We start from the raw sequence: 16,870 nt of genomic DNA, 5'->3' as shown, positions 1-16,870 counted from the left end.
CGATTGCAGGAGTCACCTTCCTAGGCCTGTCGTAGTCTTTTGATGACTGACAGTGGCAGCCTGTGGCGTTTAGAAACAGAGCCCCCTGGAGCCCGTGGCTTCCCCAGCAGCCTAGCCTTGTGCTTTGCTGTTCTTCGTTCTCATACAGCCGCCCTTCGTTGCACCGCTGTTTGTTCTTATTTTTGTTAATGCCTTGCCTCCTTCCTTAGAATTCCTACTGTGTTTTCTCCCACTATTTGAGGTGGAAATTGAGACACTGGGCTGTTCAGTCTTTGTGTCTAAGTTTCACCATGTAGCTTGGGGTGACCTGGAACCTGAAATTTTCCTGCCTCAGCCTCCCAAGTGCTTCGATCATAAGCATGTATCACCCCCATCCAGCCCTAGGTCATTGATTTTAAATTATCTGCTCTGTATGCCTTGTGTCCTGATTGGTTTTATTTATTTATTTATTTTGTTTTGTCATCTTGACACAAACCTAGATGTATCTGGAAAGGCGGGATCTTAATTGAGACAATTCCTCCATCAGATTGGCCTGTGGGAAAGCCTGTAGGTTATTTTCTTTGTTAATGGCTGTGTAGAAAGGCCCTGCCCACTGTGAACGGTGCAGGATCTGGCAGGGGGTCCTGGGTTGTATGAGAAAGCAAGCAGACTGTCTGGGCCTGATGGTGCACACCTTTAATCCCAGCACTCAGGAGACAGGGGCATCTCTCTAAGTTTGAAGCCAATCTTGTCTAGACAGTGAGTTCCAGGACAGTCAGGACTACATGGAGAGACCCCCTATCAAAAATCAAACAGAGAGAGAGAGAAAGCTCATTAAGCCACGGGGAGCAGCCTAGAAGACAGCATCCCACCGTGGTCCTGCCTCCAGGTTCCCACCTTGAGCTCCTGCCCAGACTTCCCTCAGTAATGCAGTGTGACTCCAGAGTCACAGGCTGAAATAAACCCTCTCCTCCTCAGGTTTCTTCTGGCCATGGTGTTTATCACAGTAATAGTACCTGACTAACACACCCTGAAATTTTTCTATCAATGTGGCTGTGTAACTCTGGTTACATATGACATGTTCATTTCCATTCAGTTTGAGGTACCGTATCATTTTCCATGTGATGTAGAAGAGTCCAAATATGGGTTTTTAATAGCCTTTGCTGTTGTGGTTAGCTTCTGATTTCATTCCACTGTGGTTAGAGATGACACTCGGCATGACTTCACCTCTTTGGATTTGTTGGGACTTGCTCCCTGCCCAGCACGTGTCCTCCTTTGCTAAGCACTCACTTGAAAAGGACATATGTTCTCCAGCTGCTGGGAACATTACTCTTTAATGTCCATGAGGTCAGATTAATCCTGCTGTTGGCATTTTCTGTATACTTCCTGACTTTTTAAATATGACTTTTTTTATCCATTGCCGGAAGATAGTGAAATCTCCAACCATGGTTGCAGATTTTCTCTTGTATCCCTTCAGTTTTATTTTCTGCTTTAAGTATCGAGGGTCTGTGTTAGTAGGGGCATACAGGTTTAAGATTGCTCTCTTCTTGTTAACAGAACCCTTCCATCCTCAGGACACATTCTTCTTTATCTCCATTATCATGGCTGTCTCTCCAGCTATGGTTTGAATCTGAAATTCTTCCAGAGGCTCCTGTGATTAAACACTTAGCCCCCAGGGGTGCTGTCTGGTAAAGCAAAGAACCTTTAGGTGTGGAGCCTGGCTGGAGGAGTGGGATTTGAGGTTCTAGAGCTTTGTCCCACTTCCTGTTCACACTCTGCTTCCTGGGTGTGATGAGCGTCATCAGCCAGCTTTCTGTTCCTGTTGCCATGCCATCTCTGCCTGTTGAGATGTCTTCTCCGCCATGAAGGACTCTGAACTGTAAGTCAAAATGAATTCTTCTCCCCTTAGCTGATGTTGCCAGGGTGTTTTATCAGAGAGACAGAGAAGAAAGCAAGGCAGAACTGTACTCTGTCTGATGTGGACAGAGCCAAACCTTCACCTGACCAGTGTTTGCACGGACAGCTTCTGGGTGTTCGTTTGTTTGTGTTTCCACTTTCTACTTTTTTATGTCATATTTAAAATTTTTCATAAACTGCATGGAATTTTCACATTTTCGTGTCCAACCTTGAAATCTTCTGTCTTGTCGGTGCTAGAGGTTGGACCTGTGGCCTTCCCTGGTCTGTTTATGTACTGATCACTGGCACACAGCTCCGGCCTTCACACTTTGTCTTTTAATAGGAGGGTTAAGTGGAATTTAAATATACCATCTTGTTCTCTTTATACAGAATGTATTCTAGTTCTTTTTTTGTTGTATTGTTTCGTTCTGTGTGTTCATATGTGCGCGTTTGTGTGGGTGGTGCACACATAGGTATGTGCACATGGGTGTGTGTGCATACATTTGTGAATGTGCTGGCTCTGGGTGGTGTCTGCCTCAGTTGCTCTCCACTTTATATTTTGAGACAGTGTCTCTCCCTGAAGATGGAGCTCATCAATTTGACTAGACTGGCTGGTCAGCAAGTTCCAGGGATCCTCCTGTCTTTTCCCCCATCCCTCAGTGCTGGGATGACAGATGTATGCCACCACATCTGGCTTTTTTACGTGGGTGCTGGGGATCCAGAGTCAGGTCCTCATGCTCATGTGGCAGGCAAATTACCCTGAGCCATTTCACTAGCCCCTTATCACTTACGCTCTTTGAACCCTTGTTCCTGAGGGCCTGTGTGTGTGCTTCGTTTTGACCTCTTAATTAAACTTCTAATTACATTTCTACTGGCTGTTAGTAGGATTGCTAACTGAGGGAACTAGTATTGAGTTTTTGGAGGTTTCATTAATCAGTACCTTTGTCTCTTTCCAAATGATAGGAAAAAAATTAAAAATGATTTATGAGCACGTATTCACCCTGAGTTTTCTTGCTTGGGGGTTTTATTTTGTTTTGTTTTTTGAGACAGGGTTTCACTAAGTAGTCCTGGCTGCCCAGAAACTCCCTAAGTAGACCAGGCTGGACTCAAACTCACAGAGAGCCACCTGCCTCTGCCTTCTGAATGCTGCCACCCTGGCTCTTTTTTTTTTTTTTTTGAGAGAAGAGAGAGAGAGAGAGAGAGAGCGCACACGTGCGTATGAAAGCTAGACGTTGACATACATCAGTTGGGCGTCTTCCTCTGCTGTTCTCTATCTTATCTGTAATCTTCTGAAACAGGGTCTCTCACTGAACAAGGAGCTGAATGATTCAGGTAGCCTGGTTAGCCCTTGACCCCCAGGGCTTCCCCTGTCTCTGCCTCCTCAGTTCTGGGATCACAGGCACACAGCTGGCTTTTAACTTGAGATCTAGGGGACCAGCCTCAGAGGTCAGTTCTCCATGGAACTGTCTCTCCAGCCCTCTTGTGTCTTCAGAACATCTCTGGGGTCAGTTGTCCAGGTGGGTTTTTCTCTACATGACAGAGCAGGAGGCAGGAGTTGTTCCAGTTGACTGTACTCTGCCCCGACGTGGAACCTGTTCATCCGCTTCATTCTTCCTGCCGTCCGTCATGGGATCATCCTTTGCAGGATGCAGGGGAAAGATGTGACTGTATCAAGACAATGGGGTCGTTTGGCAGGTGGCTCAGCCACATGAATAACGCGAAAGGAATTTCCAGATTGTTTCCCTTTCTTAATCATGCCATGGAATTAACTCTCTCCCACACAGGACTCTTTGAATTGTGAGATTCTCATGGTTCGATGGTTAACCCAACAGAAAAATCATCATGGTGGTGTCCCAGCCACGGGGGAGAGGAGAAGGGGGCAGGTCAGGCATGTTCCGGTACCGGGCCTCAACGCCATCTTCTACAGCTTTCTCATTTGGCAATTTTTTTTTTAAAAGCTTTCTGATAGGGCCAGCCAGATGGCTCAGCAGGGAAAGTCACTTACCACCAAGGCTGATGACCCGAGTTCAATCCCCAGGGCCCACCTGGTGGAAGAAGAGAGCCGACTTCAGCAACCTGTCCTCTGACCTCCACACATGGGCTGTGGCATGTGTCTCTTCCACATACAAAACAAAGAAAGCTAATACAATTTTTGATTAACGCTGGGGGCAAGTCTCTATGTGGGCAGAAACCTGAGGGTGAGACCTTCATCGTGAGCATACAGGTCCTGGCATCCTGCCGGTGGAAAGGGCTGGACCAAGCACAAACGGTCCCCACGGTTTCATCAGCACTGCCAAGCCTGGCTAGTCTGACAAGCACGCAGTCCTTGGGAAGGTAGAAGATGGAGTGGGTGCTGTGGAAGCCATGGAGTGCCCCGGGTTCAGGCACCTCAGGACCACAAGATCACCACTGGACAGCTCTAATGTATTGATGTGTGTACATCTCTTAACCAGCAGACCCACGCTTCTGCAGTCAGGAAGGCCCCCAGTCTCTCTTAATAGCCCAAAGGTTTTGCTTTCATTGCAGAGTTTTGAGCTTCATGTTTCCTTCATTCCCTCCAAGTCTAGCTGCATTGCTGAGCTAAGTTTACGATTATAAATAAAAGTTAAACAATGCTATGCAGAGAGAATCTGTGTGCCAACGTCAGTGGCGACTGTCTTACTGAGTCACAAAGTGACTGACAGACTGTAGGGGTGGTTGTCTGTACCCTGGAGCACCGCCCCTAGGAGGCAGCAGGCAACTGCTAGGTACCTGCCCCCCGGGGGGCGTGGCCGAGGGGGGACCCCTTAAGACCTGGGATGCATACAAGCTCACCCTCTTGACTACCTCATGGTCTTGGATGCTGGATGCTGGTGCTGAGGATCAAAGGCAGAGTTTTCCAGAGAACCATGCTGGACTGCGCCCCACCCCTCCCAGATCCTGCGACCAACTCCTTATGATTATTGTGAGTTAATCCAGACTAAATCCCTTTGATTATCAGACAGACTCCGTGGAACTTCCTCATTAACAGACCTCATGGTAGAGGCCGTCCTGGTTAGGTTTTGTTCCTGTGGCCTTCCAGATTCCATTCAACTTCAAAGAGCAGGAGAGCTCCGTGGCGCATCAGCTATTTTTCTCCTTGCTGTGGTATCATGCCTAGTAAATGACAGCTGGGGGTGGACTTGGCTCACGGTTCGAGGGCACAGTCCATCACGCTGGGGAAGGCAGGGCAGCAGGATCATGATGTAGCTGGAACACTGCATCCACATCAGGAAATAAAAGGACGTGAAGGCTGGTTCTCTGACAGCTTTCTCCTTCAGTCCAGGACCCATGGGATGGGGCTGCCCACGTCAGGTGAGACTCCCACCTTAATTAACCTAATCTAGAAACTCCCTCACAGATGTGCCCAGAGACTTGTTTCCTAGGGATTCTAGATCCTATTGAGTTGACGATCCCTATCGGCCATCACACCTGAACTCCTCCCTGATCTGCCTGAGCTGCTGTTCCTCCGGAGAGGGTGACTGCTGACATCCATCTAATCCCTGAGATTTTCCCACAATCCTCAGGGTGTTGCCCCAATGATGCAGCACTGAGAAAGACTCACATGCCGCTTCTACTGCGAGCCCTTTAAATTTTCACCTGTAACTTTTCTTATCTGTAACTGGAGGGTGTGACATCCGCGTTGCAGGGTTCCCTTTGGATATGAGGAAATAACCGGAAGTCTGGGGTGCGTGAGAGGTCCGAGCATCCACTGGTACCTCCCGTCAGGTGTTCGGCCCACTGAGTCTCCTTTGCCGCTGCTCCCCGTCTGCCGGACGACAGATGGCGCCGTCAGACTCTGAGAGACACGTCAACGTGAGCCAATGAGAGCACGGGAGGAAGGCGGAGCCAATGGGAGAGGCGTGGCCAGGGAGGGCCTCAGCCTGACCGCTGAGGGCACCCCAGCTCCAGCCCCAGCCTGGCCCCTACACCAGCCTCGGGCCAGGCCAGCCGCTGCCTCTCTTCCCATCCCGGAGGAGCCGGGGGAAATTTAGTCTGTTCTCAGCAGGGCCTGAGAAGTACTAAGAAAGACTACGTGGTGTAGATATGTCGTGGTGTAGATATGTCGTGGTGTAGATCTGTCAAACCCAGACCACACAGTTGTGTGGACTGCCCAGGGAACCCCAAAGAGCCTCTGAGAAGGAGCCAGGATACCTCGCTCACCAGGCTGTGGCAAAGTCAATTGATGCTGGCAAGAGGGATCCCAGCCTTCTCGGGTTCCGGCCTTCCCACCCACCCCTTGGTTATACCCTTGCATCTGTTTGTGACTCCAGAACCCCTTCCAAAGCCTCAGGGGTGCCCTAGAGCCACAGGCCCACCACCCCAAATTTTCTAGCTCCCTCCCACCAGTCTCTTTGGGAAATTAGCTTAGTACACAATTATTAATTTATGTGCGGGGCTACTGCCTGACCACATGTCACCTCAGCAGGGAGGGGACAAGGTACCCTGGGCACAGTGCATCTCAAGGCGCAAAGTAGACACTCAATAAATACATGCTGAATGAGTCTATCAGTCAATAAAAAATATGATATTATGGGATGAGAGAGATGGCTCACTTGATAAAATACTTGCCACATAAGCCTGAAGACCCAAGTTCGATCCCCAGAACTCTAGTTCAAAAGCTGGATGTGGAGGCTTGTGCTTATAGTCCCAGTGCCAGGGAGGCGGAGACAGGCAGGGACAGGTGGACCCCTGGGGCTCACGAGCCAGCAGCCAGCCTAGTCTACCTAGTGAGTTCCAGTACACTGCAATGAGAGACCTTTCCTTTAAAAAAAAAAAAAAGTGAACAGTGTCCAAGGAGCTGCATCCAAGGCCTGCACAGACAGTCACATACACATGCACCTGTGCACACATTCACATACACACAAATCTAGCATTAAATGCCCTGGACCATTCTTCTTCTTCTTCTTCTTCTTCTTCTTCTTCTTCTTCTTCTTCTTCTTCTTCTTCTTCTTCTTCTTCTTTTCTCCTCTCCTCCTCCTCCTTCTCCTCCTTCTCCTCCTTTTTCATGATTTCTCTGTGTAGTCCTGGCTGTCCTGGAACTCACTCTGTAGTCCAAGCTAGCCTCGAACTCAGAGATCTGCCTGCCTCTGCCTCCTGAGTTCTGGGATTGAAGGCGTGCACCACCACACCAGTCTCCCCAGATCATTCTTGTTGCTAACTGGTGAGTATCATCAATAGTCCAGGGTCCTCCAATCTCTGAATGGAACCCAGCATCTGCCCTGGGGGCACTGGGCCATCTTTCCATCCGACGTCAGACTGTAGGGTGGTGCCATCCACACATCTTTGAGTTTGGTTCTCTTTCAACTAAGAGGGCAGCTCCTGCCAACATCAATAGGCCTGAGGAACTTTCTAGGTGCTCAGAGTTGGTAAATACTGTATTAACACATCACTGGGTTGAGAAGATGCATGCTTGTCAAATCATAATAAAAGTGGGTTTGGGCCGGGACATGCCTCAGTTTGTGGAATGATTGTCTAGCGTACACACTGGCTTCCACCCCAGCACTGCAAAAATCTGGTGTGGTGGTGCACACCGGCGATCCCCACTCCTGAGGTAAAGGCAGGGGATCAGGAGTTCACACGGTGAGCTGTGGGTCAAACAAAGCCTTTCCTGTATGAGCCTGACCAGCGGAGTCTGGTCCTAGGAACCATGTTTAAACAGGAGGATGGAGAACAGTGGAGCGTGTCTGTGATCCCAGCAGTCCAGTGACAAGATGGGAGACAGAGACAAGAACCAGTGAGAGGCTCACATGTGAGCCAGGCTGCGCGCGCACACACACACACACACACACACACACACACACACTCTCATGTGCGCACATTAATTAATCGATGAAGTAAAAACTGGTCATTATCTACTGAGTTGCTAGTCTCCTGCAGTGGGCATGTCCCCACATCTACTGAAGGGCTGTGATGTGACTGAACTGGTTTGAAAGGACTTCAGAGGCCAGGGGTGGTAACGTGGTCTTCTGAAGGTTACACATGAAGCCCAAGCTCTGGCCTGCTCCTGAATGAGATTCCCCTCAAACTTGCTAGCTGACCCCTTCCCACAGGTCTCGTAGCACAACAGGCCTTGACATGGAAGTCTTCTCTGCCAGATGACTAGGCAGGGAATTAGATGCTGAAGGGAGAAGGGGAGGGTGGGAAAATGAAAGAATGAATTTCAGAAACAGAGCATCCTGGATTGGAGAGTTAGTGGTACCCTGGGCCGTAAGTATCACATTCGAGACTGACTTATTGTTCCTTCATCACACGACTGTGAGCTGAAGGAGCCCAGTGAACAAGGCACTATCCTTATCCTGAGTACACGGAAAATCCAGGGGGAAGAGAAGCCAGGGTGCCAGGGCACGGCGGGTCGGGGAAGATGCCCTGCAAGGGGTTGAAGAACTGGGGTGCTGGACAGACAGGCTCACAAGGGTGAGAGCATCTGCTCTTGAGTGTCGTAGTCATCCCTAAAGATCACACCCCCAAGACCTGCCGTTCAGGGAAGAGAATCCAGGCGGGGCCCCATTACAAGAACAGAGAATGTTCAAGAATCTTCTAGGACGTTTGAGAATTTCTAGAGCGTTCCAGAGCATTCTAGAACACTCTGCCTGGCAACTCCTCCAGCTCCCGCCCTCCCTGAGGTGCTCCCCCCACCCCCACCCTCCCTGGCTTCCTTTACTTGACCACGTCTGAGGAGTTTTTGAGGGGAGGGAGGGCCTAGGATAGGGTTTTCTGAGGACAGGGAAATGAGCTGCTCACGGTGATGAATGTTCTTGAAAAGCAATTTCTTTTTTTCATGGGTAGCTCGCCGAGCTGAGGAACCCAAGTGCTTTGGCTGCCTATCAAATATTAACAGAGCCTAACTGTGCTGTAGGCATTTTTCTTTCCTCGCACACGCTCGCCCGCGCCTCTCCCTGTGCACGGCAAAAGTGACATCGGGTTCAAGGACTCCCTGGGGTCCTTTCCTGGGATAAAGTGTCAGCAGCTTTCACAGGGGCGGGCGGGCGGGGGGGGGGCAGGGGGGGCTCTCCCTCACTGCCACCCTCTCTCTGCTGCTCATCTGCTCCCTTCAGCTGTCCTTCCAGAACATTCTCCCTCTGCTCGTAGGAGGGAGGGCTCACTGGACACGTGGTCAGGGGTCCCAACTTGGGGTCTCCCTTTAGTGTAACCAAATGGGCACAGCCTCTTCCTGGCATCAGCCGCCACACTCACACAGAGGACAGCTCTCTGGAGTTCTTGGCCCACCCAGGCTTCTCGCCCATGCAAGACCAGCTCCCGGGTGAAAGGGGCCCCAGGCCTCGACAAGCAGAGGGGGCCACCCGGGTGATGGTCACAGAGAGGCTGCTGAGACAGCTAACAGTTCCCTGGAAGCTGCTTTGCCAAGTGATGGCTGTGCTTGGCTGTCTGGGAGAGTCCCTGAAAGCCCGGGACAGCGGGGCAGCAAGGGCAAAGGAAGGCATTTGGGTCCAGCTGGCCCTTCACGGGACTAGAAAGAAGCATGGTGTCTGGGGCTGGGGAGAGAGCTCAGTCAGTAAAGTGCCTGCCTGCCAAGCACCGAGTCCATCCCTGACACCAAGGCCAAAAAAATAAAAATAAAAAGGCTAGGCAGGTAGGCGGGGCGCCCAGTGCTCCGGCCAAACAGTCTAGTCCATCAGAGACCTCCAGGGCAGTGAGGCACCCTGGCTCAAAAAGTGAGGTGGAGGCTGGAACGATGGCTTCGTGGGTAAAGGTGCTTGCCACCAAGCCTGACAACCCGAGTTTGATCCACGGGACCCAACATGGTGGGGAAAAAAAAAACTGAGTCCAACAGGATGTCCTCCAACCTCCACACATGAACAGTGGCATGTTCCCTGCCCCACCACACAAATATACATACATGCCTACGTGCATGTACGCACACACACACACACACACACACACACACTGAACACGGTGATGCATGATTGTAACCCCAGAACTGGGAAGGCAGGGCCTGGGTAACCCTGAGGCCTGCTGGCCAGCCAGCCTACCTTAGTCAGCGAACTTCAAGTTCAGGTTTCTTGAGAGATGCTGTCTAAAAAAACAAGCTGGGTGACTCCCAAGGGAAGGCACCTGCGATTGTCCTCTGGACCCCACATGGATGGTTACATCCACGTGCACCCACATGTAAAGAGGAGGAAGAAGAAGAGGAGGAGGAGAAGCGTGTCTGGAGCATACTGTTGAGAGTCTGAGTATAGACAATTCCAGGAAGCCAGAAGTCTCCAGGCACAGGTTCTGCATGGAAGACAGGACCAAGGCCTGCTCACCTGTGGCCTGACTTTCTGCTTTTGGACGCCTATGGTGCAGTTGTCAGAAATGGGAAGGGAGCTGCGATTGTCTCGGCTGGGGTAGGAAAGCAGGCTTGCGCGGAACGCGGCATGTTAGGAAGATTGGCCCAAAGGTGAGGCAGGGGGATTTGTGTCTGCCGTCTTTAGGTGGTAATGCCGTCCTAACCCCTGTCTTTCATGCTCCATAAAAGATCTGTGTGCGTGTGTGCGTGCGTGCGTGCTGCCTGCATAAGAGAGAGAAAGAGAGAGAGAGAGAGAGAGAGAGAGAGAGAGAGAGAGAGAGAGAGAGAGAGTGTTTTGTTTCCCGTTGCTAGGACAAAGTTTATTTGGTTTGTAATTCCAGGTTACAATCATAATGGTGGGAGCATCCGTGTAACAGAGCGGCCAGTCACATCACAAATGGGCAGAAGCAGAAAGGAAGGAATGCATGCTTGCACTCGGCTCACTTTTTTCACTCCTAAATGGTTAAAGATATCTTGCCTGGGGGATGGTGGCTCCCACAGTGGATGGGGTCTTCCCACCTCAGTCAGTGTAATCAGCAGGGTCCCCCACAAACACGCCCACAGGCCAGCCTGATCTAGATGGCCCCTCATTGTGACTCTCTTCCCGGTGATTCTAGGTTGGGTCAAGTTGACTGTCAGAGCATGTATGTGGAAGGGGAGGTGTATTGGGGGTGGTGGTGCAGAATACGTATGAAGGCCAGAAGCAACCTTTAGTGTTTTCCTCAGGACCCAGTCACCTTGTTTTTTGGAGACTAGGTCTCCCACTGATCTTGAGCTCCTGCACTAGCTGGAAAAGCCTCCAGTTCAGCCTACCCTTCCTCTGCAGCTCAGGGATTACAAGCGTGTGCTACCCTGCCCAGCTTTCCATAAAAAGATCTTTACACCCGGTATGGTGCCACACACCTGTAATCCCTGCACTTGGAAATCTGAGGGAATAGGACTGGAAGTCTGAGGCCCGCCGGGGTGACACAATGAGGCCCTGTCTCAAACAAACAAACCAAAACCAAACCTTCAGGCAAGCTTCCCCCTACCCACTGGCAACCTGATTCTGGAAACTGGACAGATTCCAGGACAGAAGCCCCACATCCAGCTTCTGACAGGGGCTCCAGGGCTGGGGCATGGACCCTTCTCCTTCCAGAGGAAGATAACTGGGTTCCAAGAATGGTCCTGCTTGAGCTCAGCCTCCAGGAATTCATATTCACATCTCTCCTCCAGCACAACTTACCTTGTCAGCTTTTGACTAGTGAATGACGTGGGTGTGACATTTCAGACTTCCAGAGCTAAGTCACAGAAAACTTTGCATCTTCTATCAGGGTCTTTTGGGTCACAAACTCTGGAAGAAGCCAGGCCCCAGGTGAGAGGTCTACTTGTTGAGTCCTACGCCTATCATGGTGCCTGCCCAAGACGTGTGTAAAATCAAGACAGTCAACATTCCAGTGTGGATGGAAGAAGTCCATCCAAGGTGACATGGAGAAAGAGCTACTCCCTGGTCTCCAAGCCTCTCAGGCACTCCATCAGAGGCACAAGGGACTTACAAGGGGGAATCCAGGTAGCCAAGCATTAGAATTCTAGTGCCAGCCAATCCCAACCGCATAGAGAAAATGAGCTAGCATTTTGACAACTTGAAACAAGCTAGAGTCGTTGGGAAGAGGCACTGTCCATTGAGAAAATGTCTCCCAGTGATTGGCCTGTGGGCAAGTCTGTACATTTTCTTGATTAATTATTGATGTGGTGGGGCCTATTATGGGTAATGCCAACCCCCCCACACACACCCATCCCCATGCAGGTGGTCAGAAAGCAGGCTGAGCAAGCCAGTAAGCAGCGCTCCTCCACAGCCTCTGCATCAGCTCCTGCCTCCCGGTTCCTGCTTTGAGTTCCTGCCCTGACTTCCTGTGATGATGGGTGGTGACATGGAAGTGTGCGCTGAAATAAACCCTTTCCTCCCCCAGCTGCTTTTGGTCCTGTTTTCTTACAGCAGCAGAAACCTAAGATGACTCACAAAAGAACAATACTGAAAAGCTGCTGTAAGCCGCTGGGTTTGCGAGAGGGCTGCAACTTCAGTGCCAATGGCCTATAGGCCTGAGCAGTGATTGGGGTCTTTTAATATGTTTTATTTATCTTTGAGGGTTTCATGCGTGTATACAGTATATTTTAATCATATTCTCCTCTTCCCCATCTGACTCCTCATGGATCCCACACATACATTCCCTTCCCAACTTCATGTCCTTTAAAAAAAACAGTGGCTTACTGAGTCCAGCGAGTGCCGCCTACATGTGCCTGGGGGTGGGGCCATCGCTGGATCGTGGGCAGTCTGCCAGGGACCCCACCCCTAAACAACAGCTGACTCTGCCTCCCCCAGCTGCCATCAACTGTCCATAGCTCCTCAGCCAGGAGTGAGGACTCTGGGGTGCACGCGCCCATCTGTGCAGACTGTGATGCTGCCTGGCTTGTCCTGGTGCAGCCGCGGTAGCTTCTGTGAGTGAGCTCGTGAGAACAGCTATCCTGCCATGTCCAGAAGATGCTCTTTCACCCAAGTCCTCCCTGGTGGCCTCTGGCTCTTACAGCCTTTCTGTCCACTCTTCCACGGTGGTCCCTGAGCCTTGGCAGGGGTCGGGGGGTGTGATACAGATGTCCTACTTATGACCGAGCACCCCACAGATAACCTGATCCCCTCGCTTTGGCCATTTAGAGGTCTCAGTGTAAACTGCCATGTTTTTAATCTCAGATAAGGACTTCTGTCCTCTTGGTCATCGTTGGAACTCTACTATGGAAAAGAAGCCAAAACTCAGCGGCTACTTCTTGAGAAGGTTGGAAGCCATCCAGATTTCCTTCTGCCACAGGCTCCTGCAGCCGACCTTGGGACGTACAACCAAGAATGACCTTGCACTCTTATCCTAGCTCTGGGATGACAGGGTCAGCCATGCCTCTGTTTATGTCATGTAAAGAATGGAACCAGGGCCCCTTGAATGCAGAGCAAGTACTCTACCAACTCACCTCCTGGCCCCTCCTATTTGTCCCTGGGAAATGAAAGAGGCCCTCAACGTCCAGCCTCCCAGGATTACAAACCAAACATGCTTCATCAAAATTCTCCTGGCCCCCAGGGTTTATGCCCACAGCAACTCGAAGGCTGGACACTCTACAGACCCTGTTTTTCAGTGGGTGGAAGAGGCCCTGGGGGCCCAGCACGACATTCCACATCCCCCATTCACCAGAGGGCACCGAGAGTCCCAGTCCAGAGAGCTATTTTGAGAGGACTCAACATCTTTTCTGTGGGGAGTCATTACTCTCAGGATTGGCAGCCCCGATTCTGCTTGCTGCCCAGCTTAGTTGGAGGAAGCAAGCTTCCCGAGGCCCCCTTGTCTTGATGAAGCTCTGAGGTAGGGAGAGGTTCGACTCTCAGGCAAGTCAGAGCAGGGGTTCCACCCACCCTGGCTAACCCTGTCATCAGGCGGCGGCAGCGGTGGCGGCATCCTCTAACGTGTACGGGAAGATGGCAGCCACCGGCCTGGAGGAGAGGACAGACCTGCTGCTTCCAGAGCCAAGAAACCTCAGCTCTTCCTGAGGCTGTCTCTCTTCCTTTGTGTGTGTGTGTGTGTGTGTGTGTGTGTGTGTGTGTGTGTGTGTGTGTGTGTACGTGTGTGTGTGTGTGTGTGTGTGTGTGTGTGTGTGTACCTGTGTGTGTACCTGTGTGCGTGCTTCTGTGTGTGTGTTTAGAGGTCAAGGTTCAACATCATGTGTCTTTCTCAGTCACTCTACACCTTGTTTTTTTTTTTAAGTTTTTTTTTTTATTATTATTATTATTGTGTGTGTATGTATCAAGACACACGTCAGAGAACAGCTTTGAGAATCGGGTCTCTCCTTCCACCTTGAGACAGGGTCTTTCTAGTTGTTTCCTCCATGCTGTGTACCCCAAACTAGCCCATCCATGATCTTCAGGATCAATCTCCTGCCTCCACCTCCCTCTCTCTTCTCACCTTGGGAGTGTTTAGACTTCAGATGTGTGACACCGCATCTGACTTTTTTGTTTTGGTTTTGTTTTTTGTTTTTCAAGACAGGGTTTTGCTGTGTAGCTTTGGTGCCTTTCCTGGATCTTGCTCTGTAGACCAGGCTTGCCCCTGAACTCAAAGAGATCTGCCTGCCTCTGCCTCCCGAGTACTGGGATTAAAGGCATGCGCCACCACCACCCGGCTCCGCAACTGACTCTTAACTTGGGTTCTGTGGGTCAAACTCAGGTCCTCACACTTGCACTTGCAGGGGCCTTTACCCACTGGGCCATCTTGCCACCCCTCAATCTTGTTTACTTACTGACAAGGGCTCTCTACTTTTTTTGTGGAAATCACTGATTCAGCTGGCCAGTGGGCCCCGCCGGTCTTACGTCATCAGTGCTGAGATTACAGAGTACCTGCCACTACCCCCGCGCCCCCCCCCCCCCCCCGGCCTCTTCACCCGGGTTCTGCAAACGACATTCATGCTCTCGTGCTTGTGTGGCAAGCACTCTCCTGGCTCAGCCATCTTCACCAGCCTCTCCCCCAATCTTCACAGGACGGTGGGGCGCCAAGTTGTCCTCTGACACCTGGGCTGTCCTAGGTATAGCTGGCTGGAGACAGAGCTGCCCCATGGCCTAGGCTGACCCCCAAGCCATAGCTCTCCCCAGAGACAGCGTGTACCACATCGATCTCAAACCTTTCCCTTCCTTATCCCCAAGTCCCCCAACTCTGCTTGGACTCAGCTCTGCCTCTTCTGAGGGAGACAGCAGATACTTGCATAACAAGCACTTGACTCCTCTCCAAAGCCAAGGTTTGTTCCGATGGCTTTGACTTTCAACCTCCCGTGTCTCCTTGAAAAGATGAACTGCACTTTTGTACCACAGGACATGCCAGGAATAGCTCCCATGGAGGGATCGTGGGCGGGGTGAGCATCAGGAAATGGCCACGCGGTCAGCCCAAGGGCTCCAAGGTACCATTAAGATGATGGGCGCCTTTTTCCACAGAGCTGCACGAACCATTGCCTTCATTAGTCATCTCTTCCACGGGAGGTCACGGACAGAGCGCAGCTGTCCTGTGCTCCTCTTGCTGGCACGGGGACTCTAGAGACCACACTTGGATCCTTGGGAGCAGAGGACATTGGAGAAAGATTTCAGTGTGCTCTGTCCAAGGTCACCAAGCACATCTCTGCCTGGAGGTCAAGGCTTCGGCACCGTACGGACACAGACTCTACTCAGCCACGGCGGTATGTTTCGGCATCTTCCCACCATGACTACTACACCCAGGCTCTTATGCCCCTCGAGGAAGGAGAGAGACAACATGCATGGGTTCCAAAGGTTGTAATAAATCACCACAGGAGCAGGGCCACTTCTGTGGATCAGGGCTGCAGGACAAGGACTTGGGAGCCTTGTTTCTCCTGACAGCCCCCAAGCAGGGGCAGAGTTGGGGTTTATAAGCACAAAACCCACAAACATTTGTTGCCAAGTTGCAGTTACAGTTTTCACCAATCTGGATTTGGGGATTAGGGGCTTCCCTATGAGTTCCATCTCTGTCAACCGACACAAAATGTGAGATTTTCAGTCCAACCAATCAGATTCACTCGTTCTTTCTGTGGTTAGGAACAGCATAATGTTTTAGAGAACTAATAACAAACTATTTCTATTGTTTAAGGAGGATGTTGGTCAGCTCCCCTAGGGCTTGAGAGCCTGAATTTTGTTTCATTCTTCAGGTAAAATGGAGTCTGAAGTCAAAAATGGCAGTACCTAGGACAAGGTGCTTTTGCCTGCTCCCCTCAACTGCCCCTTCCCCAAAGTCTCCTAACAGCACCCACTTCCCATCAAAGGAAAAACGGCTGAGTATAGCATGCAAGCAGTTACAACATTCACCAATGACACAGCCACTCTGTTGACGAAACACAGCATCAGACCCATTCATCATCTGTGGGGGAGACTCGGGCACCTCCCTATCTGAAGGGCTGGGGGGTCATCGCTCTTGGCCCGAAGTTGGCATATGTAGGATTAGAAGTGAGGATTGTGGCTTCCAAGTCAGCAGAGCCTCTGGCAGGCCTGGGGTCGGAGCTCTGTTGGTAGAGCGCTTGCCTAACATGCGTGAGGGCTCAGATTCAATCTCCAGCACTGCATAAGCTGGGTGTGGTGTCACATCTGTAATGCCAGCACTTGGGAGGTAGAGGTTGGAAGGTCAGAAGTTCAAGGCCATCCTTGGCTACATAGAGAGCTGGAGGTTCTGCCTGAGTAGCAACAAAAACAAAAAGTTCCTGGTATTTTTCCCATGAGAACTCCTGCCCACATGAGTGAGGAATGCTTTGCTGGTAAGGAGGCCCAAAAAGAACAGGGTTAGGCCTGGTTACCTCGCTGCCTCCTAGCTGGTGTTTTTGGTTGGTCTCCAGATTGAAGACTGGGTCCAAGGAGAGAGCCGGGCCGGGGGAGAGGAGGCAGATCATGGTGCGTCCTTAGGCAGCATCAGACCCCCCTCTGTGGTCTGTGGGGGGGGGGAAAGGGCGGAGCAGAGACTTACCCTGTCCCAAGTCTGTCCCCACAGGTTCTCTGTGATCCTCAGAGGGAGCGTATAAAATGGGCATCGCTCCATACCCACCTTCCACAGGGGGAAACAGAGCCCCCACAAGGGCATGGGACCCAAGAGATTCATAGCTTTTGTGGTGGTCAAGAAACACCTTCCTCTG

General features: G+C 51.1%; 1 pseudogene; it reads right to left on the bottom strand.

Moving 5' to 3' along the window:
* Nucleotides 1–16,630, bottom strand: part of LOC143267879 (glyceraldehyde-3-phosphate dehydrogenase-like) — a 45,669-nt pseudogene extending 29,039 nt beyond the window's left edge.
* Nucleotides 16,631–16,870: the final 240 nt, after the last annotated feature.

Source organism: Peromyscus maniculatus, chromosome 11 (assembly GCF_049852395.1).
Source record: "Peromyscus maniculatus bairdii isolate BWxNUB_F1_BW_parent chromosome 11, HU_Pman_BW_mat_3.1, whole genome shotgun sequence".
NCBI classification, from domain to species: Eukaryota; Metazoa; Chordata; class Mammalia; order Rodentia; family Cricetidae; genus Peromyscus; species Peromyscus maniculatus.
Note: the sequence above shows the minus strand (reverse complement) of the source record. Positions and strands in the feature narration are given on the sequence as shown.